Below are 27036 nucleotides of genomic sequence, written 5' to 3' on the forward strand. Positions count from 1 at the left end.
CCTAGTCTGTCTTAGTGTGGAAGCTCTGCTGAAACCGATTCAACATCATAACAACAATCAAGCCTCCACTGGCAGATGGGTGGTGCATTGGCCAGGAATCGAACCAGGTCTCTGGCATGGAAGGTATATGTTACATAGCAAAGGATCACTGTTACTACGACTTAGAAAAGTCTAGTACGAAAGAGAGAAAACTCCTCATTCACATATTTGTTAAGCAATGCACTTCTGTTACTTTCAGTTTCATGTAGAAATTCAGATTGAGCTATCAGTGGGATTACTAGGGGCATATACTTTAACAAGATATATAAAAGATTTGTAATTAGCATATTATCTAAGTTATGCTTTGAATATTGCCAGCACTCCATTAGTACCGATTACATACACTGAAACATACTATAGATCAAATTTATCCTTTAAAACAGTTATTACTCATAAATGTGGTCAGTTCTTTAAATTTTTTTTTGTGTGTGAGTTTTCAGTGAAAGTTTACAGTTCAAGTTTTTTTCTCATACAAAAATTTATACAAACATTATTATGTGACCCTAGTAGCTCTCTCCGTAATGTGATAGCACACTCTTTGTTTCCACCCTGGATTTCCCATGTCCATTCAGCCAGCTCCTTACCTTCTCTTCTCGCCTCCAGACAGGAGCTGCCCATTTAGTATCACGTATTGAGCTAAGAAGAAGCACCCTCTTCACAACTTATCATTTCATGTCTTATAGTACAATGTAATCTTTGAAGAGTTGACTTCGGGAATGGTTTCAGTTCTGGGCCAACAAGCGTCCAGGGGCTAGGTCTTCTGGGGTCCTTTCAGTTTCAATCAGACCATTAGGTCTGGTCTTTTTACTAGAATTTGAGTTCTGCACCCCACTTCTCTCCTGCTCCATCAGGGACTCTCAGTCATGTTCCTTGTTAGGGCGGTCATTAGTGGTAGCCGGGCACCATCTAGCTCTCCTGGTCTCATGCTGATGGATTCTCTGGCTTATGTGGCCCTGTCTGTCTCTTGGGCTCATAATTACCTTGTGTCTTTGGTGTTCTTCATTCTCCTTTGCACCAGGTGGGTTGGGACCAATTGATGTATCTTAGATGGCCACTCGCTAGCTTTTAAGACCCCAGATGCCACTCACCAAAATGGGATGCAGAACATTTCTTAATAAACTTTGTTATGCCCACTGACCTAGATGTCCCCTGAAACCATGCTCCCCAGACCCCTGCCCCTGCTAAGCTGTCCCTCGTAGTGTTTGGCTGTATTCAGGAAACTTCTTAGCTTTTGGTCAGTTGTGCTGACTTCCCCTTTAATGTGTGTTGCTCTTCCCTTCACCTAAGGTAATTCCTATCTACTATCTAGTTTTTTTTTATCTAGTTAGTGAATACCCTTCTCCCTCCCTTCCCAGCCCCACAACCATCAAAGAATGTTTTCTTCTGTGTTTAAACCTTTTCTTGAGTTCTTATAATAGTGGTCTCCTACAATATTTGTCTTTTTGTGAATGACCGATTTCACTCTGCACAGTGCCTTCCGTATTTATCCATGTTATGAGATGTTTTGCAAATTCTTCCTTGTTCTTTATCATTGTGTAGCATTTGATTGTGTGAATATACCATAATTTGTTTATCCATTTTTCTGTTGATGGGCACCTAGGTTGTTTCCATCTTTTTGCTATTGCGAACAGTGCTGCAATGAACATGGGTGTGCATATATCTATTTGTGAGATCGCTCTTATTTCTCTAGGATACATTCCAAGGAGTGCAATTGCTGGATCCTATAATACATCTATTTCTAGCTTTTTAATGAAGTGCCAAATCATTTTCCAAAGTGATTGTACCATTTTACATTCCCACCAGCAGTGTATAAGTGTTCCTGTCTCTCCATAACCTCTCTAACATTTATTATTTTGTGTTTTTTGGGCTAATGCCAGCCTCATTGGGGTGAGATGGTATCTCATTGTAGTTTCGATTTGCATTTTTCTAATGGCTAACTATCATGAGCATTTCCTCATGAATCTGGTAGCTGCCTGAATGTCTTCTCTGATGAAGTGACTGTTCATATCCTTTGCCCATTTTTTGATTGTGTTATTTGTCTTTTTGTTGTTGACATTTTGCAGTATGTTGTAGATTTTAGAGATTAGACCTGATTGGGTTTGTGGAAGCCAAAAATATTTTCCCAATCTGTAGGTTGTCTTTTTACTCTTTTGGTGAAGTCTTTTGATGAGCATAAGTGTTTGATATTTAGGAGCTCCCAGTTATCTAGTTTCTCTTCTGGTGTTTGTGCATTGTTAGTAATGATTTGTATACAGTATATGCCATGTATTAGGGCTCCTAGTGTTCTCCCTATTTTTTCTTCCATGATCTGTATCATTTTAGATTTTATGTTTAGGTCTTTGATCCATTTTGAGTTAGTTTTTGTGCATGGTGTGAGGTATGGGTCTTGTTTCATTTTTTTGCAGATAGATATTCAGTTATGCCAGGACCATTTGTTAAAGAGAACGTCTTTCCCCCAATTAAAGGACTTTGGGCCTTTGTCAAATATCAGCTACTCGTAGGTGGATAAATTTATGTCTGGAGTCTCAATTCTGTTTCTTTGGTCTACGTATCTGTTGTTGTACCAATACTAGGCTGTTTTAACTACTGTCCCAGTATAATAGTTTCTAAAATCAGGCAGTATGAAGCCTCCCACTTTGTTCTTCTTCAGCAATGCTTTACTTACCTGGGGTCTCTTTCCATATGAAGTTGGTGATTTGTTTCTGCATCTCATTAAAAAATGCCATTGGAATTTGGATTAGGATTGCATTGTATCTGTAGATCCCTTTAGGTAGAATAGACATTTACACAATGTTGAGTTTTCCTATCCATGAAAAGGTGTGTTTTTCCACTTATGGAGGACTCTTTTGGTTTCTTGCATTAGTGTCTTGTAGTTTTCTTTGACTAGGTCTTTCGGGTCTCTGGTTAGATTTTTTTCCTAAGTATTTTGTCTTCTGGAGGGCTAGTGTAAATGGTACTGATTTGGTGGTTTTCTCTTCAAAGTTCTCTTTGTTGGTGAAGAGGAATCCAACTTTTTTTTTTTTTTCTGGATTTCTTTTCTTTTTTTGTATTTTTTGTTTGTACTTTAAGAGAAAGTTTACAATTTAAGTCACTTTCTCATACAAAAACTTACAGATACATTGTTATGTGACCCTTGTTGCTCTCCCTACAATGTGACAGCACACTCCTTCTCTCCACCCTGTATTTCCCATGTCCTTTCAACCAGTTCCTGTCCCCCTCTGCCTTCTCACCTTGCCTCCAGACAGGAGCTGCCCAGACAGTCCCCTGTGTCTACTTAGGCTAAGAATCACACTCCTCACCAGTATCATTTTATGTCTTATAGTCCAGTCTAATCTCTGTCTGAAGAGTTGGCTTCGAGAATAGTTTTAGTTTTGGGCTAACAGAGATTCTGGGAATCATGACCTCTGGGCTCCCTCCTGTCTCAGTCAGATCATTAAGTCTGGTCTTTATACTAGAAATTAAGTTCTGTACCCCACTTTTCTCCTGCTCCATCAGGGATTCTTTGTTGTGTTCCCTCTCAGGGTAGTCATTGGTGGTAGCTGGGCACCATCTAGTTCTTCTGGTCTCAGGCTGATTGACTCTCTGGCTTATACGGCCCTTTCTATCTCTTGGGCTCATATTTTCCTTGTGTCTTTGGTGTTCTTCATTCTCCTTTCTTCCAGGTGGGTTAAGACCAGTTGATGCATCTTAGATGGCTGCTTGCTAACTTTTAAGACCCCAGATGCCACTCACCAAAGTGGGATGCAGAAAGTTATCTTAATATACTTTGTTATGCCAATTGACCTAGATGTCCCCTGAAACCATGGTTCCCAGATCCCCACCCCTGCTACTCTGTCCCTCAAGGTGTTTGGTTGTATTCAGGAAACTTCTTAGCTTTTGGTTTAGTCCAGTTGTGCTGACTTCCCCTGTATTGTGTGTTGTCCTTCCGTTTACCTAAGATAATTCTTGATTACTGTCTAATTAGTGAATACCCCTCTCCCTCCCTCCCCACCCTTGTAACCATCAAACAATGTTTTCTTCTGTGTTTAAACCTTTCCTCATACAATATTTGTCCTTTTGTGACTGACTAATTTCACTCAGCTATAATGCCTTCCAGATTCCTCCATGTTATGAGGTGTTTCATGGTTTCATCATTGCTCTTTATTGTCCAATTGAGTTTTGTATGTTTATCTTGTATCTTGATTCTTTGCTGAAAGCTATTAATTCCAGTAGTTTTTTTGTGAATAACTTGTGATTTTCTGTGTATAAGCTCATATTCATCTCCAAATAGGGATACATTTACTTCTTCCTTACCAATCTGGATGTCCTTTATTTCTTTTTCTAGCCGAATTGCTCTAACCAGGACCTCCAGTACAATGTTGGTTAAGAGTGGTGGTAAAGGGCATCCTTGTGTGGTTCCCATTCTCAAGGGGAATGTTTTCAGACCCTCTCCATTTAGGATGATGTTAGTTGTTGGCTTTGTATAAGTGCCCTTTATTATGTTGAAGAATTTTCCTTCTATTCCTATTTTGCTGAGAACTTTTATCGTGAATCGGTGTTGGACTTCATCAAATGCCTTTTCTGCATCAATTGATAAGATCATGTGGTTCTTATCTTTTATTTATGTGATGTATTGCATTGATTGTTTTTCTAAGGTTGAACTATCCCTGCATAAAAAAAATGCATACTTAGTATGAATCCCACTTGGTCATGGTGAATTATTTTTTTGAAATGTTGCTGAATTCTATTGGCTAGCATTTTGTTAAGGATTTTTGAATCTATATTCATAAGGGATATTGGTCTGTAATTTTCTTTTGGGGGGTGTTTTTACCTGGTTTTGGTATCAGGGTTATGCTGTCTTGATGGAATGAGTTTGGGAGTATTCCATCCTTTTCTATGTTCCGAAATACCTTTAGTAGTAGTGGTGTTAACTCTTCTCTGAAAGTTTGGTAGAAATGTCCAGTGACGCCCTCAGGACCAGGGCTTTTTTTTTGTTGCTATTGGGAATTTTATAATGACCTTTCCAATCTCTTCTTTTGTTATAGGTTTATTTAGTTGTTCTACCTCTGTTTGTGTTAGTTTAGGTAGGTAGTGTGTTTCTACAAATTTGTCAATTTCCCCTGGGTTTTCAAATTTGTTAGAGTACAATTTTTCATAGTATTCTGTTATGATTCTTTTAATTTCAGTTGGGTCTGTTTTGATATCATCATCTCGTTTCTTATTTGGATTAATTGCTTCCTCTCCTGTTTTTGTTTTGTCAGTTTGGCCATTGGTTTATCAATTTTGTTGGTCTTTTCAAAGAACGAGCTTTTGATCTTGTTAACTCTTTCAACTGCTTTTCTATTTTCTATTTCATTTTATTCTGCTCTAATTTTTATTATTTGCTTTCTTCAGGTGCCTGAGGGCTTCTTTTGCTGTTCTCTTTTCTATTTGTTCGAGTTGTAGAGTTAATGTTTTGATTTTGGCCCTTTCTTCTTTTTTGATGTGTGCATTTTTTGCTATAAATTGAAATGTGGTCAAATTTTAAAGTGGATATTAGTCTTATCTTCCAACATTGACACGATAAAGAGGTTTATTATTGTAATATTATTCCTGCTGCTTCTTCTTACAAAGTTTTCTTTATTTCAAAGACAAATTTCAGCCTAGCCCCTGTCCAGAGGTTCAGCATTTTCAAAATAGTATAAAATCCAAAATCACAAGTTTACTTTGTCACACAATGAACTTAAAAATAGTATTTATAAATAAGAAAAGATTCAACTAATCTACAATCAACCCTGTTTGAATATGCTAGGTCTAATTGGAATTCTAAGTACACTGTCTAATGTTTTATATGGGTCCAATGAATATAAGCATCAGTAACTAGCCTATATTTGGCAATAGCTGGGGACTTGTTTATAAGACAGAGCACTTAGTGGAAAGCATTTATAACTCCAAAAAGCCATAGCAGGCTGGTGGCCTAAGGCTACTGATGGGCTGTTTGTGTCATGGACAAATTAGCACATTCTTTCTGAAATGCATTGGGTAAGCTTGTTACAGCAAAACCCACACAATGGCATCTTAATTTGTTCATTATTTAATTGGCACCAGCATTCTGCTCTTAGGAGAGCCCTTCTGACAGAAACCACTTTATCCACAGGGGCAGTCAAGGGACTCTGTCACTGAAGAGCATCAGGCTTATCCTTGCAATCAGCAAAATGCCTCCATGTTGTTCCCTCAGAATTAGGGGAAACCTGTGCACTCCTGAACGTTTGCATTTGCTTTTGTCTATTAAACCAAAAGCTGGTGGTTCAAATCCACAAATCCACCCAGATTCACCTTGGAAGAAAGTCCCAGTGATCTACTCCGAAAAAAATCAATCATTAAAAACTGTATGGAACGGGGGGCCAAGATGGCAGAGTAGTCAGATACTTCTGGTGATCCCTCTTACAATAAAGTCCCCCCCCCAAAAAAAACAAGTGGAAATATTATATATCTGACAAGCTAGGAGCCCTGAACATCAAAGGGAAAGTTAGGAAATCTGGCTGAGAAGCAGGGGGATAGAGAGACGGAACTGCCAGACATGACACGCCAGGAACCGGTGCCCCTCAGGCACGATCCCCTGGAGAGACAGAGGTGGGGCTGGCGGTAGCATTCAGGATGTAGTTTCCTCAGGGAGAGACAGCAATCCGCACAATCTACTCACACTTCCAGAACCAGAGAACAGTGCTCTCAGCAAAAGCTAAGTACTTGAGTCTATTTTACTGTGCCTCCAGCCCCCAAGCTGGTTTCAGTGACTGCTGGTTTCCCTGGGCCTGAAATAGGTCCTCCTGCATGTCCTGAGCCATTCTCCTGGCCTTGGAGAAGGAATAAATTTACAACTGGGAGAAAAGATAATCTTCCAGCTCCACCAAGCTGGGAAGCTCAGGACAGATGCGGCTCCTGTCCAGGCACAAATGGTTCACAGACTGAATACCCTTCACCCCTGCATGGACCTGTGTGGGTCCATTTCAGGAGATTAGGCCCTTGTTGCCAGACTGCAATGGTGTGTATGTGCTCGAGATCTTACTTCGACTGTTTCAGCTGTGTGGTGGAGAGGTGGCTGTTTGATGTTTGACACCACTTTGCCTATTAAACAGGGTCCTCACCTACCCACATCAGGGGCCTGAGGACTGCTGGCTCCACCCACATGACCTAGCCACCTGTGACAGGGGTCCAAGGTTAAGTGGTGTCTCCCAGTCTGTACAACCAAACACATTGAGTGCCCATGGTCTGGCTGCAGAACCCAGCCACCCGTGTGCTCTAGGGAAGAGGGACACGCTTTCCTCATGGACACCAAGGGGAGGGTTGTCAGCTCACTGTCTTGTTTAGAGTGTGACCCCCTGCTGTAACCCTCTAAGACTGTAGGACACAGCCTGTTCCACACATTGATGACAACTACCTGGACACTGAGCAAAATCCATAGAAGAAAAGTGAATGGATTCCTAGGATCATATACATGGTAACAACTGTAGCCATCTGGTGACAAGACATTAGAGCTTCAAAAGCACAAATAATCAAACTAGCTCACTTAAGCAGCCTATTTGGGCATATAAAAACAAAAAGCAGCAAGCTAGGATACGGTAAGCAAACATAGAATATATTAATAGAATAACTTATAGATGGCTTAGAGAGAACAGTTAATATCAAATCACATAAAGAAGCAGACAATGATCATTTTAACAAGCTCTCAAAACAAAGAATCAAGGAATTGCCTGGATGAAAATGGCTTCCTGGAATTACCAGATGTAGAATACAGAAAATTAATATACAGAACTCTTCAAGAGATCAGGAAGGAGCTCAGGCAAAACCAGAACAAGCCAAAGAACACACAGATAAAGCAGGTGAAGAAATTAAAAATGTTATTCAAGAACATAATGAAAAATTTAATAAGCTGCAAGAATCCATAGAGACAGCAATAAAAATTTAGGAGATTAACAATAAAATCACAGAATTAGACAACTCAATAGAAAGTCAGAGGAGCAAAGCTGAGGAAATTGAAAGCAGAATTAGTGACATTGAAAATAAAACTCTTAGCACTAATATAGTTGAAGAAAGATCAAAGAATGAAAAAAAAAATGAAGAAACCCTAAAAATCATGTGGGACTCTACCAAGAAAAATCACCTACAAATGATTGGAGTACCAGAACAAGGAGGGATAACAGAAACTACAGAGAAAATTGTTGAAGATTTTTAGGTAGAAAACCTCCCTGACATCGTGAAAGATGAATGGATATCTATTCAAGATGCTCATCAAACCCCACAAAGGCTGATCTCTAAAGAAAGTCACCAAAACATATTATAATCAAACTTGCCAAAACCAAAGATAAAGAGAAAATTTTAAGAGTGACCAGGGATAAATGAAAAGGCACCTACAAAGAAGAGGCAATAAGAATAAGCTTGGACAACTTGGCAGAAACCATGCAGGCAAGAAGGCAATGGGGTGATGTATATAAAACACTGAAGGAAAAAAATTGCCAGCCAAGAATCAAATATCCAGCAAAACTGTCTCTCAAATATAAAGATGAAATTAAGACATTTCCAGATAAACGTAAGTTTAGGGAATTTGTAAAAACCAAACCAAAACTACAAGAAACACTAAAGGGAGTTCTCTGGTTAGAAAATCAACAATATCGGATATCAACTCAAGTCTAGAACGCAGGACAGAGCAACCAAATATCAACCCAGATAGAGACACAAAAATAAATCAAGATTAAAAAAAATGCTCAAAACAGGGAAAGAGCGATGTCATTATGTAAAACATGACAACAGTAAAACAATAAAGAGGGACTAAAAAATGTATTCATAGGACTTTCATATAGGGAGGATGTCAGGGTGAAAAAAGAAATATAAACTTAGAAAAGTAAGGGTAAATATTAAAAAAAAAATTAAGATAGACACAAAGGAGACAAACAATCCTTCACATAAAAATACAAGAAAAACATAAAGACTTGGTAAAACAAAATCAACAACAACGAATAAGAGGAAAAGATAATATACAAAGATAAACTACTCAGCACAAAAAATTAAGTGGAAAAAAGAAACTGTCAACAACACACAAAAAAAGACATCAAAATGACAGCACTGAGCATACCTGTCCATAATTATGCTGAATGTAAATGGACTAAATGCACCAATAAAGAGACAGAGAGTGGCAGAATGGATTAAAAAAACACGATCCTTCTATACGTTGCCTACAAGAGACAGGACTTAGACTTAAAGGCACAAGCAAACTAAAACTCAAACAGTGGAAAAAAATACATCAAGCAAACAACAATCAAAAAAGGGCAGGAGTGGCAATATTAATTTCTGACAAAATAGATTTTAAAGTTAAATCTACCACAAAGGACAAGGAAAGACACTATACAGTGATTAAAGGGGCAATATACCAGGAGGATATAACCATGTTAAATATTTATGCACCCAATTTCAGGGCTTCAAGATACAGAAAACAAACTATAACAGCACTGAAAAGTGAGATAGACAAGTCCACAATAATAGTAGGAGACTTTGACACACAATTTTCGGTGAAGGACGGAACAACCAGAAAGAAGCTCAATAAAGACATGGAAGATCTAAATGTCACAATCAACCAACTTGACCTCGTAGACATATACAGAACATTCCACCCAACAGCAGCTAAGCATACTCTCTTTTCCAAGGCACATGGAACATTCTCTAGAATAGACCACATATCAGGTCACAAAGCAAGCCTTAACAGAATCCAAAACAGTGAAATATTACAAAGCATCTTCTCTGACCATAAACCATGAAAGTAGAAATCAATAACAGAAAAAGCAAGGAAAAGAAATCAAACACTTGGAAACTGAATAATGTCCAACTGTGTTATAGAAGAAATTAAGGATGGAATGAAGAATTACATAGAGTCCAATAAGAATGAAAATACTTCCTATCAGAACTTTGGGACACAGCTAAAGCAGTGCTCAGAGGTCAATTTATATCAATAAATGCACACACACAAAAAGAAGAAAGGGCCAAAATCAAAGAATTATTCCTTGAACAAATAGAAAGAAAGCAACAAAAGAAACCCTCAGGCACAAGAAGAAAGCAAATAGTAAAAATTAGAGCAGAATTAAATGAAAAGGGGAACAGAAAAACAATTGAAAGAATTAACAAGACCAAAAGATGGTTCTTTGAAAAGATCAACAAAATGAATAAACCAATGACCAAACTAACAAAAGAAAAACAGAAGAGGAAACAAGCAACCCGAATAAGAAATGAGATGGGCAATATCATAGCAGAGCCAACTGAAATTAAAAGAATCATAACAGATTACTATGAAAAATTGTACTCTAACAAATTTGAAAACCTAGAAGAAATGGGTGAATTTCTAGAAACACACTACCTACGTAAACTAACACAAACAGAGGTAGAACAACTAAATAAACCCATAACGAAAGAAGAGATTGAAAAGGTAATTTAAAAAATTCCCAACCAAAAAAAGCCCTGGTCCAGACGGCTTCACTGGAGAGTTATACCAAACTTTCAGAGAAGAGTTAACACCACTACCATTAAAGGTATTTCAGAGCATAGAAAAGGATGGAATACTCCCAAACTCATTCTATGAAGCCAGCATATCCCTGATACCAAAACCAGGTAAAGACAGTACAAAAAAAGAAAATTACACACCTGTACCTGTCATGAACTTTGATGCAAAAATCATAAACAAAATTCTAGCCAATAGAATTCAACAACATTTCAAAAAAATAATTCACTGTCACAAACTGGGATTCATACTGAGTATGCAGGGATGGTTCAACCTTAGAAAAACAATCAATGTAATCCATCATATAAATAAAACAAAAGACAAGAACCACATGATCTTATCAATTGATGCAGAAAAGGCATTTGACATAGTCCAACACCCATTCATGATAAAAAATTTCAGCAAAATAGGAATAGAAAGAAAATTCCTCAACATATTAAACAGCATTTATACAAAGCCAACAGCCAACATCGTCCTATATGGAGAGAGTCTGAAAGCATTCCCCTTGAGAATGGGAACCACAAAAGGATGCCCTTTATCACCACTCTAATTCACCAGTGTGCTGGAAGTCCTAGCCAGAACAATTAGGCAAGAAAAAGAAATAAAGGACATCCAGATTGGCAAGGAAGAAGTAAAAGAATCCTTATTTGCAGATGACATGATCTTATACACAGAAAGGCCTAAACGATCCTCAAGAAAACTGCTGAAACTAATAGAAGACTTCAGCCGTGCATCAGGATACAAGATAAACATACAAAAATCAGTTGGACTCCTCTACACCAACAAAGGGAACGTCATAAAGGAAATCACCAAATCAACGCAATTTACTGTAGCCCCCAAGAAGAAAAAATACTGGGAATAAATCTTACCAGAGATATAAAAGCCCCATACAATGAAAACTGCAAGACGTGATTGCAAAAAACCAAGAGAACTACATAAGTGGAAAAACATACCTTGCTCATAGATAGGAAGACCTAACATTGTAAAAATGTCTATTCTACCGAAAGGGATCTCTAGATACAATGTAATTCCGATCCAAATTCCAAGGACAGTTTTTAATGGGATGGTGAAAAAAATCACCAACTTCATATGGAAGGGAAAGAGGCCCTAGATAAGTAAAGCATTACTGAAGAATAAGGACAAAGTGGGAGGCCTCACACTACCTGAGTTTAGAACATATTATTCTGCCACAGTAGTCAAAACAGCCTGGCACTGGTACAACAACAGAGACATAGACCAATGGAACAGAACTGAGAATTCAGGCATAAATACACACACATATGAGCAGCTGATATTTGTCAAAGGCCCAAAGTCAGTAAAATGGGGGAAAGACAGTCTCTTTAACAAATGGTGCTGGCATAACTGGACATCCACCTGCAAAAAAGTGAAACAAGAACCATACCTCACGCCATGCACAAAAACTAACTCAAAATGGACCAAAGACCTAAATATAAAATCTAAAATGATAAAGATCACAGAAGAAAAAATAGAGACAATGCTAAGAGCCCTAATACATGGCATAAACAGTATACGAAACATTACTAATGAGGCAGAAGAGAAACTAGATAACTGGGAGCTCCTAAAAATCAAACACCCATGCTCGCCCAAAGACTTCACCAAAAGAGCAGAAAGATTACCTACAAACTGGGACAAAGTTTTTAGCGATGACATTTCCAATCAGCTTCTGAGCTCTAAAATCTACATGATGCTGCAAAAACTCAACTACAAAAAGACTAATAACTCAATCAAAAAATGGGCAAAGGATATGAACAGGCACTTCACCAAAGAAGACATTCAGGCAGGTAACAGATATATAAGGAAATATTCACAATCATTAGCCATTAGAGAAATGCAAATCAACACTACAGTGAGATTCCATCTCACTCTAATAGGGCTGGCATTAATATAAAAAACACAAAATAATAAATGTTGGAGAGGTTGTAGAGAGACTGGAACACTTATACACTGCTGGTGGGAATGTAAAATGGTAAAACCACTTTGGAAATCCTGTTGGCCCCTCCTTAAAAAGCTAGAAATAGAACTACCATAGGATCCAGCAATCCCACTTCTTGGAATATATCCTAGAGAAATAAGAGCCTTTACACAAACAGATATATGCACACCCATGTTCATTGCAGCACTGTTTACAATAGCAAAAAAAAAAATGGAAGCAACCAGGGAGCCCATCAACAGATGAATGGATGAATAAATTATGGTATATTTACACAATAAGGAACGATGATGAATCCGTGAAACATTTCATAACATGGAGGAATCTGGAAGGCATTATGCTGAGTGAAATTAGTTAGTTGCAAAGGACAAATATTGTATGAGACCACTAGTGTAAGAACTCAAGAAATAGTTTAAACATGGAAGAAAATATTCTTTGATGGTTATGAGGGTGGGGAGGGAAGGAGGGAGGGAATATTCATTAATTACAAAGTAGACGAGAACTATTTTAGATGAAGGGAATGACAGGAGAGGTCAGGACAACTGGACTAAACAAAAAGCAAAGAAGCTTCCTGAATAAACCAAACTTCAAAAGCCGGAGTAGCAAGGGCAGGGGCTTGGGGACCATGGTTTCAGGGGACATCTAGGTTAATTGGCATAATAAAATCTATTAAGAAAACATTCTGCATCCCACTTTGGTGAGTGGTGTCTCAGCTCTTAAAAGCTAGCAAGTGGCCATCAAGATGCATCAAATGGTCTCAACCCACCTGGACCAAAGGAGAATGAAGAACACAGAAGACATAAGGTAATTATGAGCCCAAGATACAGAAAGGGCCACATAAATCAGAAACTACATCAGCCTGAGACCAGAAGAACTAGATGATACCTGGCTACAACCAATGACTGCCCTGACAGAGAACACAACAGAAAATCCCTGATGGAGCAGGAGAGCAGTGGGATACAGACCTCAAATTCTTGTAAAAAGACCAGACTTAATTGTCTGACTGAGACTAGAAGGACCCTGGAGGTCATGGTTCCCAGACCTTCTGTTAGCCCAAGAGTGGAACCATTCCCAAAGCCAACTTTTCAGACAGGGATTGGACTGGATTATAAAATAGAACTTGATACTGGTGAGGAGTGAGCATCTTGGCTCAAGTAGCCACATGAGACTGTGGACAGCTCCTATCTGGAGGGGAGATGAGAAGGCAGAGGGGGACAGAGGCTGGCTGATGGACATGAGGAATACAGGGTAGAGAGGAGTGTGCTGTCTCATTAGGGCGAGAGCAACTGGGAGTATAGAAATTTTTGTATGAGAGACTGACTTGATTTGTAAACTTTCACTTAAAGCACAATTAAAAAAAAAAAAAACATTACAGCCCCCAAAAAACCTGTATGGAACACAGTTCTACTCTGACAGACAAGGTGTTGCTTATGAGTCAGAGTCAACTTGATGGCAACTTTTGCTTTTTTTTTTTTAATTCAGTGTGAAATGATTTAAGCATTATTATCTGTGTTTACTGTTCAAGGTCAGGATATTTTTGAGTGACATTAGCATGAACTTTTCAGAAGATCTTTTCAGGCTACTCTGGTTTCTCCCTCTTGTCCCCTTTTTCCACCCCATCACTACGCAAACAAGGTTGGTGTGGTGGCCATATTTGGTACTGAAATTTGCCTCATTGAGAGATCAGAAAGAGGCAAAAAATAGCTAGGAATTTCTGGGTTCCATGTAAGACCAAACATATGCCCTTGTACCCCTCTACCTCCTGACTTCTATTTAACTCTCTCCACTGAGGCCAATAGAAGAGTCTGACAACTTCTGCGGTCAGTTACTAACATGTTTTGACCAATGGTTGGGTATGGAGCCGTGTGTTAAGATGTAGAGGTAGTAGGGGAAGCAAGAAAAACCTCACAAAACAAGCTGTGTATAAATCATTGAACGGGAAACTAATTTACTCTGAAAACTTTCACCTAATCAACAATAAAATGTTCAAAAATAAGATGAAGTAGTGTTCACCCTTGTATTGCAGCATATGTGGAAGAGTCCAGAGGGTATGTGAGGCAGGCGTCTGGCAGTCTCTTTATTAAAAAGGAAAGAACTCATAAGGCTCACAAGTTTGGTTCAAGGTCTGGGTCAGGGAGCAGTATTCTGAGCATGGCAGTATCCTGAGTTTGTCGCTCAGATTGCCCTGCCTAGAGGGAACGGTCATCAGTGAATAACCTAGTTAAAGTAAACAGAGTTGTTCCTCTAAGATTTTTCTAGGGTTTCTGGTTAGCTATTGCTGTGCTGCAAATCACTCCAAAAGTTAGTGGCTTAGATCATCAACAATCATTTTATTATGTCTTATGGCTTCTGTGGGTAAAGAATTCAGGAAGGACTCACTAGGGGATTTTTCATGTGATTGCGGTCAGGTGGTGGCTGGAGCTGGGAGGGAGGTAGAGAAGCAGCTGTGGACAGGCCAGGCATCCTCTCTCTGTAGACTTAAGACCTCTCCATGTGGCCTTTCCACGTGGGCTTCCTCACAGTACGGCAGCACCAGGGACATCAGATTGCTCACAAGGTGGCTCAAAGTTTCAAGAGAGAATGTTTCATCAGACAAGATGGAAAAGGCATCAACTTTTATTATTTAGCCTTGGAAGGGACACAGCATGACTTCCACTATGTTTTATTCGTTACAAGTCACAAGCTACTCGGATTCAAGGGCAGGTGAATTTGACTCCACCTATTGATGGGGAAGTGACAAGATTCTAGAAGGGCATGTGGAGACGTTGCTACTGTCCTCTTTGGGAAATAAAATCTGCTCTGAGAGTGAATAATGCCAGCCACTTTGGAGCCTTGAGCATTAGCAGATGGAAGCTGGGGTGTGTGTACATGTGGATATCAACATCCTCAGCCTTGACAATGCTGCCTCACTGGGGATGTGGTTCTCTCTCATCCTCCACTCAAGGCTGTCATGTGCGTGTTTGCATCTCCATTTTGTAGAAGAGGAAATTAAAATTCAGAGGGGTTAAGTAACTAGCCTTAAATCATACAGTCAGGAAATGGTTGAGCTGGAATTCCAACCCTAGTTAGTCTGACTTCAATCTGGGATTTTTCGTCTAGGACATAACCCATAAAACCCAGTGCCGTCGATTCTGGGACATAAGACCTTAAACAAATGAAAGTCTACTACAAAGGTTACTTGAAAAATTAACTTTTGTTAATGGAACAATCTTCACTCTGTTAACTGAACAATCTTTACTCTGGAGGGGGTAATGGAAAATGGTGTACTGTCCTTAAACTACTTTCTTTAATCATATCCTGTTAGAGCTTCCTTTTCTGTTCCTTGATCATACCCCTGCAGGACCCCATTGTCTTCCCACCACTTTCAGGCAAGAAACATCCCATCCAGTCTTAATCAAGTGATGATCTCACATCCCATTCAAACTTATTTTCTTTCCCAACTTAGCCAAGCACTGGAGGAGAGAGCATGGGCAGTTATTTTACTCCTTGTTCTTAGCTCTTTCTTCCTCTATCAGGTGCCTTTGGTTCCTGCAGTATGCAAGTCTGGTGAAATGGGGAATAGAGGAAAGGGACCGAGGGCTTCTTACTTAGTTGGAGGTTGCAGTTCTCTTGTGGCTGTCCTCTGCGGCAAACTTCCAATGCTGGCTATCTCATCGGGTGCAGATGTGGTTTCTTCCAGAGGCTGCACAGGGCACTGTTCTCTGGTAGATTTCCTTCCCCTCCTCCTCTTACCCTCCCTAGATCCTGAGGTAGCTTATGGTCCAGCTTCCCATTCCTAGGGTTCACTCACACAGCAGACAGCCCCTTGGGTAGAGCACCAGCAAGGTTGCCCTACCCTTTCTCCTTCCACAATGTCCATTCAGCCACTGGGAAAACCAAGTGTCCTTTCTGTGTCTAGTAGTGGGGTGCATGTTGACCCACCCCAACCTTTTTATGATGTCTCCAGATTTTGGATTACTTCTGCCAGTCTCTTTCTTCAGGATTGTCCGGGCAATAAACACCCACTAATTTTACATTCATGTATTATTCTGACCACCATGCATCTGTCAGTCTGTCGTACTGTGGAGGCTTGCATGTTGTCATGATGCTGGAAGCTATTCCACCAGTATTTCAAATGCTAGTATGGTCATTCATGGTGGACAAGTTTCAGCAGAGCTTCCAGATTAAAACAGACTATGAAGAAAGGTGACTCAGTCATCTAGTACTGCTACAACAGAAGTACCACAAGTGGGTAGCTTTAACAAAGAGAAATTCATTCTCTCACAGTCAAGTAGGCTCTCACAGGGTGCTGGCTCCAGGGGAAGGCTTTCTGTCTCTGTCGACTCTGGAGGAAGGTCCTTGTCATCAGCCTTCCATTGGTCTGGAAGCATCTCAGGTGCAGGGACCCCAGGTGCAAAGGACGCGCTCTACTCCCAGTGCTGCTTTCTTGGTTGTATAAGGTCCCCAACTCCCTGCTTGCTTCCCTTCCCTTTTATCTCTTGAGAGATAAAAGGTGGTACAGGCCATACCCCAGGGAAACTCCCTTTACACTGGATAAGGGAGGTGACCTGAGTAAGGGTGGTGTTACAATCCCACCCTAATCCTCTTTAACGTAAAATTATAATCACAAAATGGAGGACAACCACACAATACTGGGAATCATGACACATATTTTTGGGGGGACACATTTCAATCCATGACAAAAGACCTGGTGATCTACTCCCCAAAATTAGTCATTGAAAACCCTATAGATCACAATAGAACATTGTTGGATATAGTGCTATGTCATGAATTGAATTGTGTCTCCCCCAAAATATCTGTCAACTTGGCCAGGTCATGATTCCCTTGTATGATTGTCTACCATTTTATCTTCTGGTGTGATTTCCCTATGTGTTGTAAATCCTATTACTATGATGTAATAAGATGGATTAGTGGGAATTATACTGATGAGGGCTACAAGATTAGTGTCTTAAGCCAATCTCTTTTGAGATATAAAAGAGAGAAGTGAGCAGAGAGACACAGGAACTTCATACCACCAAGAAAGCAGCACCAGGAGTAGAGTGCGTCCTTTGGACCTGAGGTTCCTGTGCTGAGATGCTTCCAGACCAAGGGAAGACTGATGACAAGGACCTTCCTCCAGAGCCCAGAGAGACAAAGCCTTCCCCTGGAGCTAGTACCTGAATTCAGCCTTCTAGCCTACTGAACTGTGAGAGAATAAACTTCTCTTTGTTAAAGCCACCCACTTGTGGTATTTCTGTTATAGCAGCACTAGATGACTAAGACATGATTCAAGATGAGCCTGCTGGGTTGGAAGGCACTCAAAATACACAATGACTGCAATGGTAGGCTTGAGCACATCAACAATTGTGAAGATGGCACAGGACCAGGCAATATTTTGTTCTGTTGTACATGGGGTTGCTATGAGTCAGAACAGACTGATGGTAACTAACAACAACAACTTTTTCCTGAAACCCCAGGGTCATTGTCAGGCTCCCAAAAACTTTCTCATCACATTTTGCTCCATTCAGAGGGTAGATACAGGGTGGGCTCACAGATTCCACAGGCAGTGAGAAGGAAGCAAGTATCCCCTTCCTCCAGGCACTATAGGACAGAGTAGAACTGCCCCATAGGTTTTCCACCAAGTGCCTGGTGAATTCAAACTGCCAATCTTTTGGTTAGTTTAACCACTACACCACCAGGGTTCCCTCCAGGCACTACTACTCCTAAAAAGCTCTGAGTGGTTCTCTGTCATTTAGCTTTGGTTGGAGAACCAAACCAGCCAAAACCATGGCGCTCTTCCGTAGAAATTATTTACCTCTTACTTAATTCCTGACAAACTCTTAGAATTTGAGGTCTTTCCCTTTTATAGATTGGATGTGTGTGAAGAGATGAGACTTGTCTGACAGATTCTGCTATATTAAAGTGAATCCTTGGAGGATTCTAGGAACTCCTGGGACTTTACACTTATTATTTTCAGTTTTAGTCTCATTAAACATTGTATTATAAAAGTATAAAATAAAAATACAAATCCTGGTAATTTAAAAAAATTAAGTGAGAAAAGTAAAACTTAAGGAACAATAAGCCATTCAAACTTGAACACTAGAAGGAATAAAAAATAAAAACAATAATATTCAAATAAAATAAAACAAAGTTATTCCTTGGCGAAAGATACAGGTACTTAATTCAGAGTAACAGCATGAAAATTGCATGAGTTGATGCAAATTTTTTATCTACTACCTAATGCTGGATTTTTTATAGATTATGGCGGTATGGGGGGTCGGGGGAAGTCCCTAGGTGGTACAGAGAGTCAATGCACTTGGTTGTTAACTGAAAGGTTGGAGGTTTAAGACCACCCAGAGGTACCGCTGAAGAAAAGCCTGGTGATCTAATTTCAAAAAATCAGCTGTTGAAACTCCTACGGAGCACAATTATACTCTGACACACATGGGATCACCATGAGTTGGAGTCAACTGATTGGCTGGTTGGTTGGTTGGTTGGATGGTAGAGGGCGGGAAGAGATGGCCTCAGTAGGTAAGGATTCTAAATGGGACTGATCAAAATGGGTTTAGCTGGTATCAAGGACTATGGCTTCAGTTATGAAACCTAGTGTAGACGAGAGGAGATAAAGCGAGATTTCAGTAGTCATGGGAAATGCTGATGCCCAGGCCCTGACTGGAGACCTGCCTTATATTAAAAAAAAAAAAAAAATTTTTTTTTTTTTTTTTTTGAACTTGCCCTTAAATCTCTAGTATTGCACAGATACATGGTGGGATGCTTTCTCCTATTCCTGTTTAGCACTTTCTATTTGTTCCTTCTAGTGTTGCTCAGACAAACTTATAATATGTCTTGGGAAGACCAAGGGAGGAGTTGGCTCAGGCTGGCTAATAACCAAGAGTCAGTTCTTATAAGGGGGTCCTCTTTGGTAAGGGGTGGGGATATGAGACAGAGGAAGCTATGTGAAGTGTGAGGGCAGAGAGAAGGAAGAGTAAAAGGCATGGAGTCAGGAAAGGATTGTCAATTGTAAGACGTGTGTGAATACTAGTGCAGCCTGAGACAAGTAAATGAAAGGGAGAGTGGCCTCAGATGGGGCTGGGGGACAAGAAGGGCCAGTGAACGTTTTACAGGCCCTTGTAAAATGTTTGGATACAATTCCAAGGTCAATGGGATACCATCGAAGAAATTGAAGTAAGATACTAATGTGATCTGACTTATATTTTAGGAAAATCACCTTGATGATGGTTGGATAATATGTTACAAGGAGAAGAGTCTGTGGTTCAGGGAAAGGGATAGTATAGTAATAGGAAAATGTAGGAAAGACTCCAGTGTAGGGGAGCAAAGTTGAGGTAGAGTTTGGGGGTGATGATACATCACATGGGCAGGTTCCTCTGGTGCCAGGCTATGTCCAGAATGTTCAGAAGTGGTACAGACTCTCTTTCTAAGAATTGTCTCCACAAGTTACCAGGCAAATATCTGTCAGCCTCTTAGATAATCCTCACCTTATTGTATCAGAATAACTCAGGAGAGGAAAATCTGACCGCCTGGGTTTCTATTCTACTGCTCTCTCCTTCTTCCCTTCTCTCTATTCACTCTCCCCTCAGTTAATTTTCTTGTTCTAGACAAGGAGGTCTTTAGTAGACTTAGAAATATGTAGCAAGGATCAATTCTAACCTTCAAACCTCCATATAACTCAAGTAACTGGGAAATCCTGGCACCAGTACCTGTGATTAAAAAGCATCTGGGTGTGGTGTGGAGGAGGGTGGAGAATCTGTGGACAGCCAGGGCCCTTAGGGAAGACCAGCAGCCTCCATATTAACCTCCAAGTGTTAACTCCTGGCATCCCATCAGGAGGAATGTTTGTTTTCTTTGTTCGAACCCAACATCAAACTGTGGGTGGCCTGGAAGAACAAAGTGTCCTTAAATGTTTTTCCCTTAAATATTGGCATTGCTATGAATGGGAGACTTTAAAAATCATCTCTTTCCATCTTTCATTCCCTGTGAGAAGTTTTAACAGCTCAGAAATGTATAAACTCTTAGAAATCCTGAAGATTAGCAGCTCCTGAGTCAAGCATTAAGAGGATATGGTGGGTGAAGAAAATAATGTGGTTGTTACATACATGGATGACTTATGCATAGGGATAGTTAACTCCACTAGAAACAACATTCTTCCAAACAAGGACCACTTCACGTGCAGTTTCTAAAGTTAATTCAATGAAATTTTTTGTTACGTTAACCTTTACAGCATAAACATGTCCCTCAAACAGAAGAGCCTAACAGGCAGGTTGAATAGCAGTTGTCTGAGAGTCTTGAGAGAGGCAGATTAGAAAAGACTCTCTTCAACCAACCTGAAACATTATTGATAGAGCATTTTCTTTGGTTTTACATCTTGCTGTTCTGGGAAGTACAAACAACATTGGAAGGGGTGAAAGTAAAGTGATCAGTTTCTTCAATGTGAACCAAAATATCAGATTCTCAGTAGTTCATGGAGTCCCTGGGTGGTGCAAACTGTTAATGGTCTTGGCTGCTAACTGAAACCCTGGAGGTTTGAGGCCCCTAGGAAAAAAGCCCTGGCAATCTACCTCCAAAAAATCAGCCATTGACAACCCTACGGAGTACAGTTCTACTCTGACACCCATGGGGCCACAACAAGTTGAAACTGACTCCACAGAAATTGGCTTAAAGAGTTCATGATTCTGCCTCCTCGAAATATTCGCCTCTCTTGGCTTCTACAATACCACATTCACCTGATTTTCTTCTTGTATTGCCAATCCCTCCTGTTCAATCTCGTTAACAGGTCCCCTTTAATACCTGACCTCTACATAGTGGAGTACCCCAAGAATAAGTCCCCAGACCTCCTGTCTCCTGCTGCTCAGTCCCTCCATTGTCTCATACAATCCCATGGTTTAAAACTACCACGTCTATGTTGATAAGTCCCAACATTTTCTCTCTCATCCAGACCTCTCTCCCAGGCTCCAGATGTGTTCATCTGATCAGTGTCTCCGTGCCTCAGAGACTTCTCAAAATTTTCATGACCCCAAACTAAAGTTTTGAGTTCTCCTCCCAAGCCTACCCTAATCAAACTACATGTTACCCACCCACCCATGCCAGTCACCTCAGATTATGCTTGAGATGTTCTTTGCTCACACTACCCACATCCAAAACTATAGCAAGTCCTGTCAATTCTACCTGCAAGATGGAATCATCTCATTTTTCTCCAGCTCAATTAAAACCACTGTGAGATCTGGACACCTGGGAACTAGTTGGCTTAGATCGTCAAGAGAAGACCTCTAGGAATAGGTACCCAAGCTCTGTCCTTTACCACAAAACAGCTGGGCCATGTCTGCACCTTGTGTCAAGTTTTTGCAATAGTAAGAGTCTTCTTAGACATTTTTGTGCCTCAGTAAACAGCCGTGTTGCAGAATATGTGATATCCATCATCTGTCCTGTCCTGCTGCCTCCTGCCTGGTTACGGTTGTCTCTGGAGTTTCTTCTTCCAGCTTAACCCAGCTGACATCAGCTTGTCTGAATATACTTGTTGCTGTTAGCTACCATCAATTTGGCCCATGACTCATGTTGGCACCATGAACGATGGGATTGGACCACTGGGATCCACAGGGTTTTCACTGGCTGATTTTTGGAAGAAAATCACCAGGCATTTCTTCCTAGTCTGTCTTAGTTTGGAAGCTCTGCTGAAACCTGTTCAGCATCATAGCAACATGAAAGCCTCCACTGATAGACGGGTGGTGGCTGCATACGAGGCTCATTGGTCAGGCAAGGAAGGCAAGAATTCTGGATGGAAGGTGAGAATTCTACCACTGAACCACCAAGCCCTCTAAAACCAGTCCTCTTCCCTTTATTCTCTTCATGGTTAACCTGTCTGCTACAGTGCAAATAAAAGCTTGAATTAAAGAAAAAAATGCCTTCTACATTTCAAAGTGTTTTCTCCTATTTTCAAGTTTCACTAAGTAGGTAGGGAAGTAAATAGTGTTTCCATTTAAGGCATTGGGAAACCAAAACAAGTTTTGCCCACGGTCATGATGAAGAGTCACTGTTAGAGCTTTGACTATGACTACTGTGACCATACTTTCCAAACCAAATAATGGGACCCTGCCATCTTAAAGAAAACTTATTTTCCTGAATACGTATTGTAAAAGTTTACTGTGTCTACAAATTAAATCTCATTTAGTTATCTATTTCATAATTACTTTAATGAAAAGAATATCACTGCTAATACAGCTGAAGCCATCTGACTTTTAGTCAACTATTCGTCCTGCCATGTCTGTCAGTCTGTTGTACTGTGGTGACTTGCATGTTGCTGTGATGCTGGAAGCTATGCCACCAGTATTTCAAATACCAGCAGGGTCACCCATGGTGGACAGGTTTATCTGTGTTTTACTGACTGTGCAAAGACGTTTGACTGCGTGGATCATAAAAATTATGGATAACATTGAGAAGAATGGGAATTCCAGAATGCTTAATTGTGCTCATGAGGAAGATATACATAGACAAACAGGCAGTCATTCAAACAGAACAAGGGGCTACTGCATGGTTTGAAATCAGGAAAGGTATGTCTGTCAGGGTTGTATGTTTTCACCACATTTATTCAATCTGTATGCTGAGCAAATAATCTGAAAAATTGGTCTATATGAAGAAGGCCACAGCATCAGGATTGAAGGAAGACTCATTAACAACCTGTAATATGCAGATGACACAACCTTGCTTGCTAAAATCAAAGAGGACTTGAAGCACTTATTGATGAAGATCGAAGACTACAGACTTCGGAGTGGATTACAACTTAACATAAAGAAAACAAAAATCCTCACAACTGGACTAATAAGCAACATCGTGATAAAGGGAGAAAACATTGAGGTTGTCAAGGATTTCATTTTACTTGGATCCACAATCAATACCCATAAACGCTGCAGTGAAGAAATCAAACAATGCATTGCATTGGACAAATCTGCTGCAAAAAAAGTCTTTAAAGTGTTTAAAAGCAAAGATGTCACTCTAAGAACTAAGGTGTGCCTGACCCAAGCCATGGTGTTTTCAATCACCTCATATGCATGTGAAAGCTGGACAATGAATAAGGAAGACCTAAGAAGAATTCATGCCTTTGAATTATGGTGTTGATGAAGCATATTGAATAAACCATGGACTGTCAGAAGATTGAACATACCTGTCTTAGAAGTACAGCCAGGACTCTCCTTAGAAACGGTGATGGTAAGGCTTCATCTCACATACTTTGGACACGTTATCAGGAGACACCACGGGCTGGAGAAGGATATCATGCATGGTAAAGTAGAGGGTCAGCGAAAAAGAGGAAGACACTCAATGAGATGGGTTGACACAGTGGCTGCAACAATGGGCTCAAGCATAACAGCAATTGTAAGGGTAGCACAGTACCTGGCGGTGTTTTGTTCTGTTGTACATAGGGTTGCTGCAAGTTGGAACTGTCTTGATGTCACTTAACAACAACAACAACGACATCCTTCATAAGCCTCTAGTGTGCTTGGCTCAGGAATCTGCACAATGGGAGAGTTTATCAGTTACTTCTCAGCTCCAGCTTCCTGTGGATGGGGGACAATGGAGGTTGGTGGGGTGGTGTCTAATAGTCAAAAAGGAGCAGGGAGAAACACCAATGCTCAAAGGCACCATTAAAAGAATGTTCCTTTCTGCAAAGATAAGGTCCTTCAGTGCATCAGACCCTAGGGATCTCTGGCTTTTCTGCTTTTCCTAAGAAGGGATGCTTTTTGAGACCGACAGACAGAAGAGTTTGTCTCTGTCAATTTCCTTCTCCTGTTCCATTTGTTTGGAAGGCTTTCACAATAGCGGCTTCTTCCTATAAATTCCTCCTGGCCACCTCTTTCCAAACGTGGATGCCAATTACACAAATATTTATTAAATTATTCCACTGTCATAGAGCAAGCATCTGTACTCTGATTAATGTAAAACTGAGAGATTTATTGAAAGAAAAGAGACAGATCGAGCTGGAAATAGAGTGAACTCCATGCAGTTAAATCTAGTATTCCAAAATGAAAACTCAGCAGTGACATTTCATAGAAGGGGAACGCTGTATATAAAACATGTTACTTGATTGGCTTAGATCACTGAAAGACATTACTTGATTGGTAATTACAGGCTTAAGTCATTTAAAAACATTACTCGATTGTTTGTAGATCATTTTAAGGCAGGACTTTCTGTAACAGGAACTCAAAAGACAGGACTTTCTGTGGCAGGAACTTGTGAAGCAGGAATTCCTGTGGCAGAAGCTGTAACACAGGGCTTCCTGTGGCAAGCTCTGTAAGGCAATTGGCTTAAAAGGGTATATGTCTCTTTCTTAAATTGGTTACAGTGTGGCAGTTACTTGGGTATGTGATAGGAAGGAGCCGCAGTGTAGTTACATCATCATTACTGGGCAGTCTTCTCTTAAAGACAGTACAGAAAATGGCCGCCATGAGAGTGAAAAAGGAACCACCAAACAAGGAATCATACCCAGTACTCAACTGGCCATTTTCAATTATCAGGGACATCAATATCTTTTCTTCTTTAATTCCCTTATCCACCACCATCCAGCAGTCAGTTTGCTGTACTGTGGTGGCTTGTATATTGCTACAATGCTGTAAACTATGCCCCTGGTATTTCAAATACCAGCAGGGTCCCATGGTGGACATGTTTCAGCAGAGCTTCCAGACTAAGACAGACTGGGAATAAAGGCCTAGCAATCTACCTCCAAAAATTGGCCAGTGAAAACTCTGTGGACCACAACAGAACATTGTCTCATATAGTACTGGAAGATGAGTCCCCTAGGTTGGAAGGCAGTCAAAATAAACAGTGACCACAACAATGGACTTGAGCATACCGATGATAATGAAGATGATACAGGACCAGGCCAAGTTTTGTTCTGTTGTACATGAGGTTGCCATGAGTCGAATCCAACTTGATGGCAACTAATGAAAAAAACTGATTAGCAGTGTTGTGGGTTTCTTTTTTTCTTTCACTTTTGCATTTTTTTCTGGGGCGTTTCTGATGAGTATAATTCTTCTCCATGATTTGTCCTGCCTCTCCTTCTTTCTGTTTTGCTCCTATTATAAACTCTGGCATCTTAAGGCCAGTTTTAAAGTTGCCCATCCTGTTGAAGCTTAGAACTCTACTGATACATGGTGAAAGCTTTTTTCCCAGAAGGCAAGTATAACCTGATTGCTCAGCATGCTGAGAGCCCTTTAACAACGGAGGTGGGAGAAGTGTCTTTCAGCTTTCCAGGAGAGGCAACTTTTCACATTGAAAATGCCATAACATCTCCTAAGATGAACAAAAAAAGTTAGCCATGACAGCAAATTCGCAAAGCTGTCTGCACAAAGCTGACTGCTTATTTTAAACTCTTCCCATTTTCTTCCTTCACAGCAGTGGAAATATCTTGGGAATGGTTTTTTTTTTTTTTTTTTTTTTTTTGGCTTTATTTGGAACAAGTTTGCAGTCAAAAATTGTTGGCCCCGCATTTCTGATATTCCTCTGCTGAATGAAGAACAGCTTTTTTGATTTAATTATAGATGGCTTCCATCTTTGAAAATTAAGGAGCTCATTCGTTCCAAATTCCTTCCCTACAGGAACTAGTAAGAATGCAGCTTAGCACTGGCAGTGACCCTACCAGGCTATGGCTCCCAAGAGAACTGTGCAGAGTGCCTTCTGTGGAGACAAGGCTGGGGTTGGGGGAAGGATAGACAGAGGCAGGAATCTGGGAGGCCAAATGTCTCTGGTTCAAAGCCCTTTTCACTACCTCAGGGGAAAGTAAGGTGCCTACTGAAGGTACAAAACCTTGTAAAGAATAAAACAAACCAACCAGTTGTTGTCTAGTTGATGCCAACTCATGGCAACCTCATGTGTGTCAAGTAGAACTGTGCAATGGCTGAGTTTTTGGAAGTACATTTCCAGCCCTTTCTTCTGAGTGACTCTGGGTAGACTCGAGCTTCCAAGCTTTCGATTAGCAGCTGAGTGCATTAACAATTTACACCACCCAGGGACTCTAAGAAAATAAAACCTGTTGTATATTTCTCTCTATATTGATGAGAAGATTCAAAACAAGATTCTAGTTACTCTCTAAGTTCAGGTCTCTGTCCACACTATCTGAAGGACTAACTGAGTGACAGTGCATTGGATGGCCAATGTTTACAAAGTGACAGCACTGGGAGGCCGGTAACACAACCAGGAGAGGGTATGGCACTGGAGGCTGAGACAGGCACATGTTCTTCAGAAGGATAGCCTGTTGGGGGCATGGTCCGAACCACAATGTGGGACCTCCATTATTTACTAGAACTAAATGGGAATGGTGTATGATTTCTCTAGGGTTAACTTTTGTTAAGGCGACAGTTGTGGGTTGAAAAGTGTTCCCCAATGGCCCTTTGATGTTTGATAGACTGTGATAACTAATTTTATGTATCAACTTGGCTAGCTATGATGCCCAGTTGTTTGGTCAAACACTAGTCTACATGTTACTTGAAGGTATTTCATAGATGTGATTAGCATCTGCAATCAGTTTATCCTAAGTAAAGGAGATTAATGTAGTGGGGGGGGG

Source organism: Loxodonta africana, chromosome 4 (genome assembly GCF_030014295.1).
Source record: "Loxodonta africana isolate mLoxAfr1 chromosome 4, mLoxAfr1.hap2, whole genome shotgun sequence".
Classification (NCBI taxonomy): domain Eukaryota; kingdom Metazoa; phylum Chordata; class Mammalia; order Proboscidea; family Elephantidae; genus Loxodonta; species Loxodonta africana.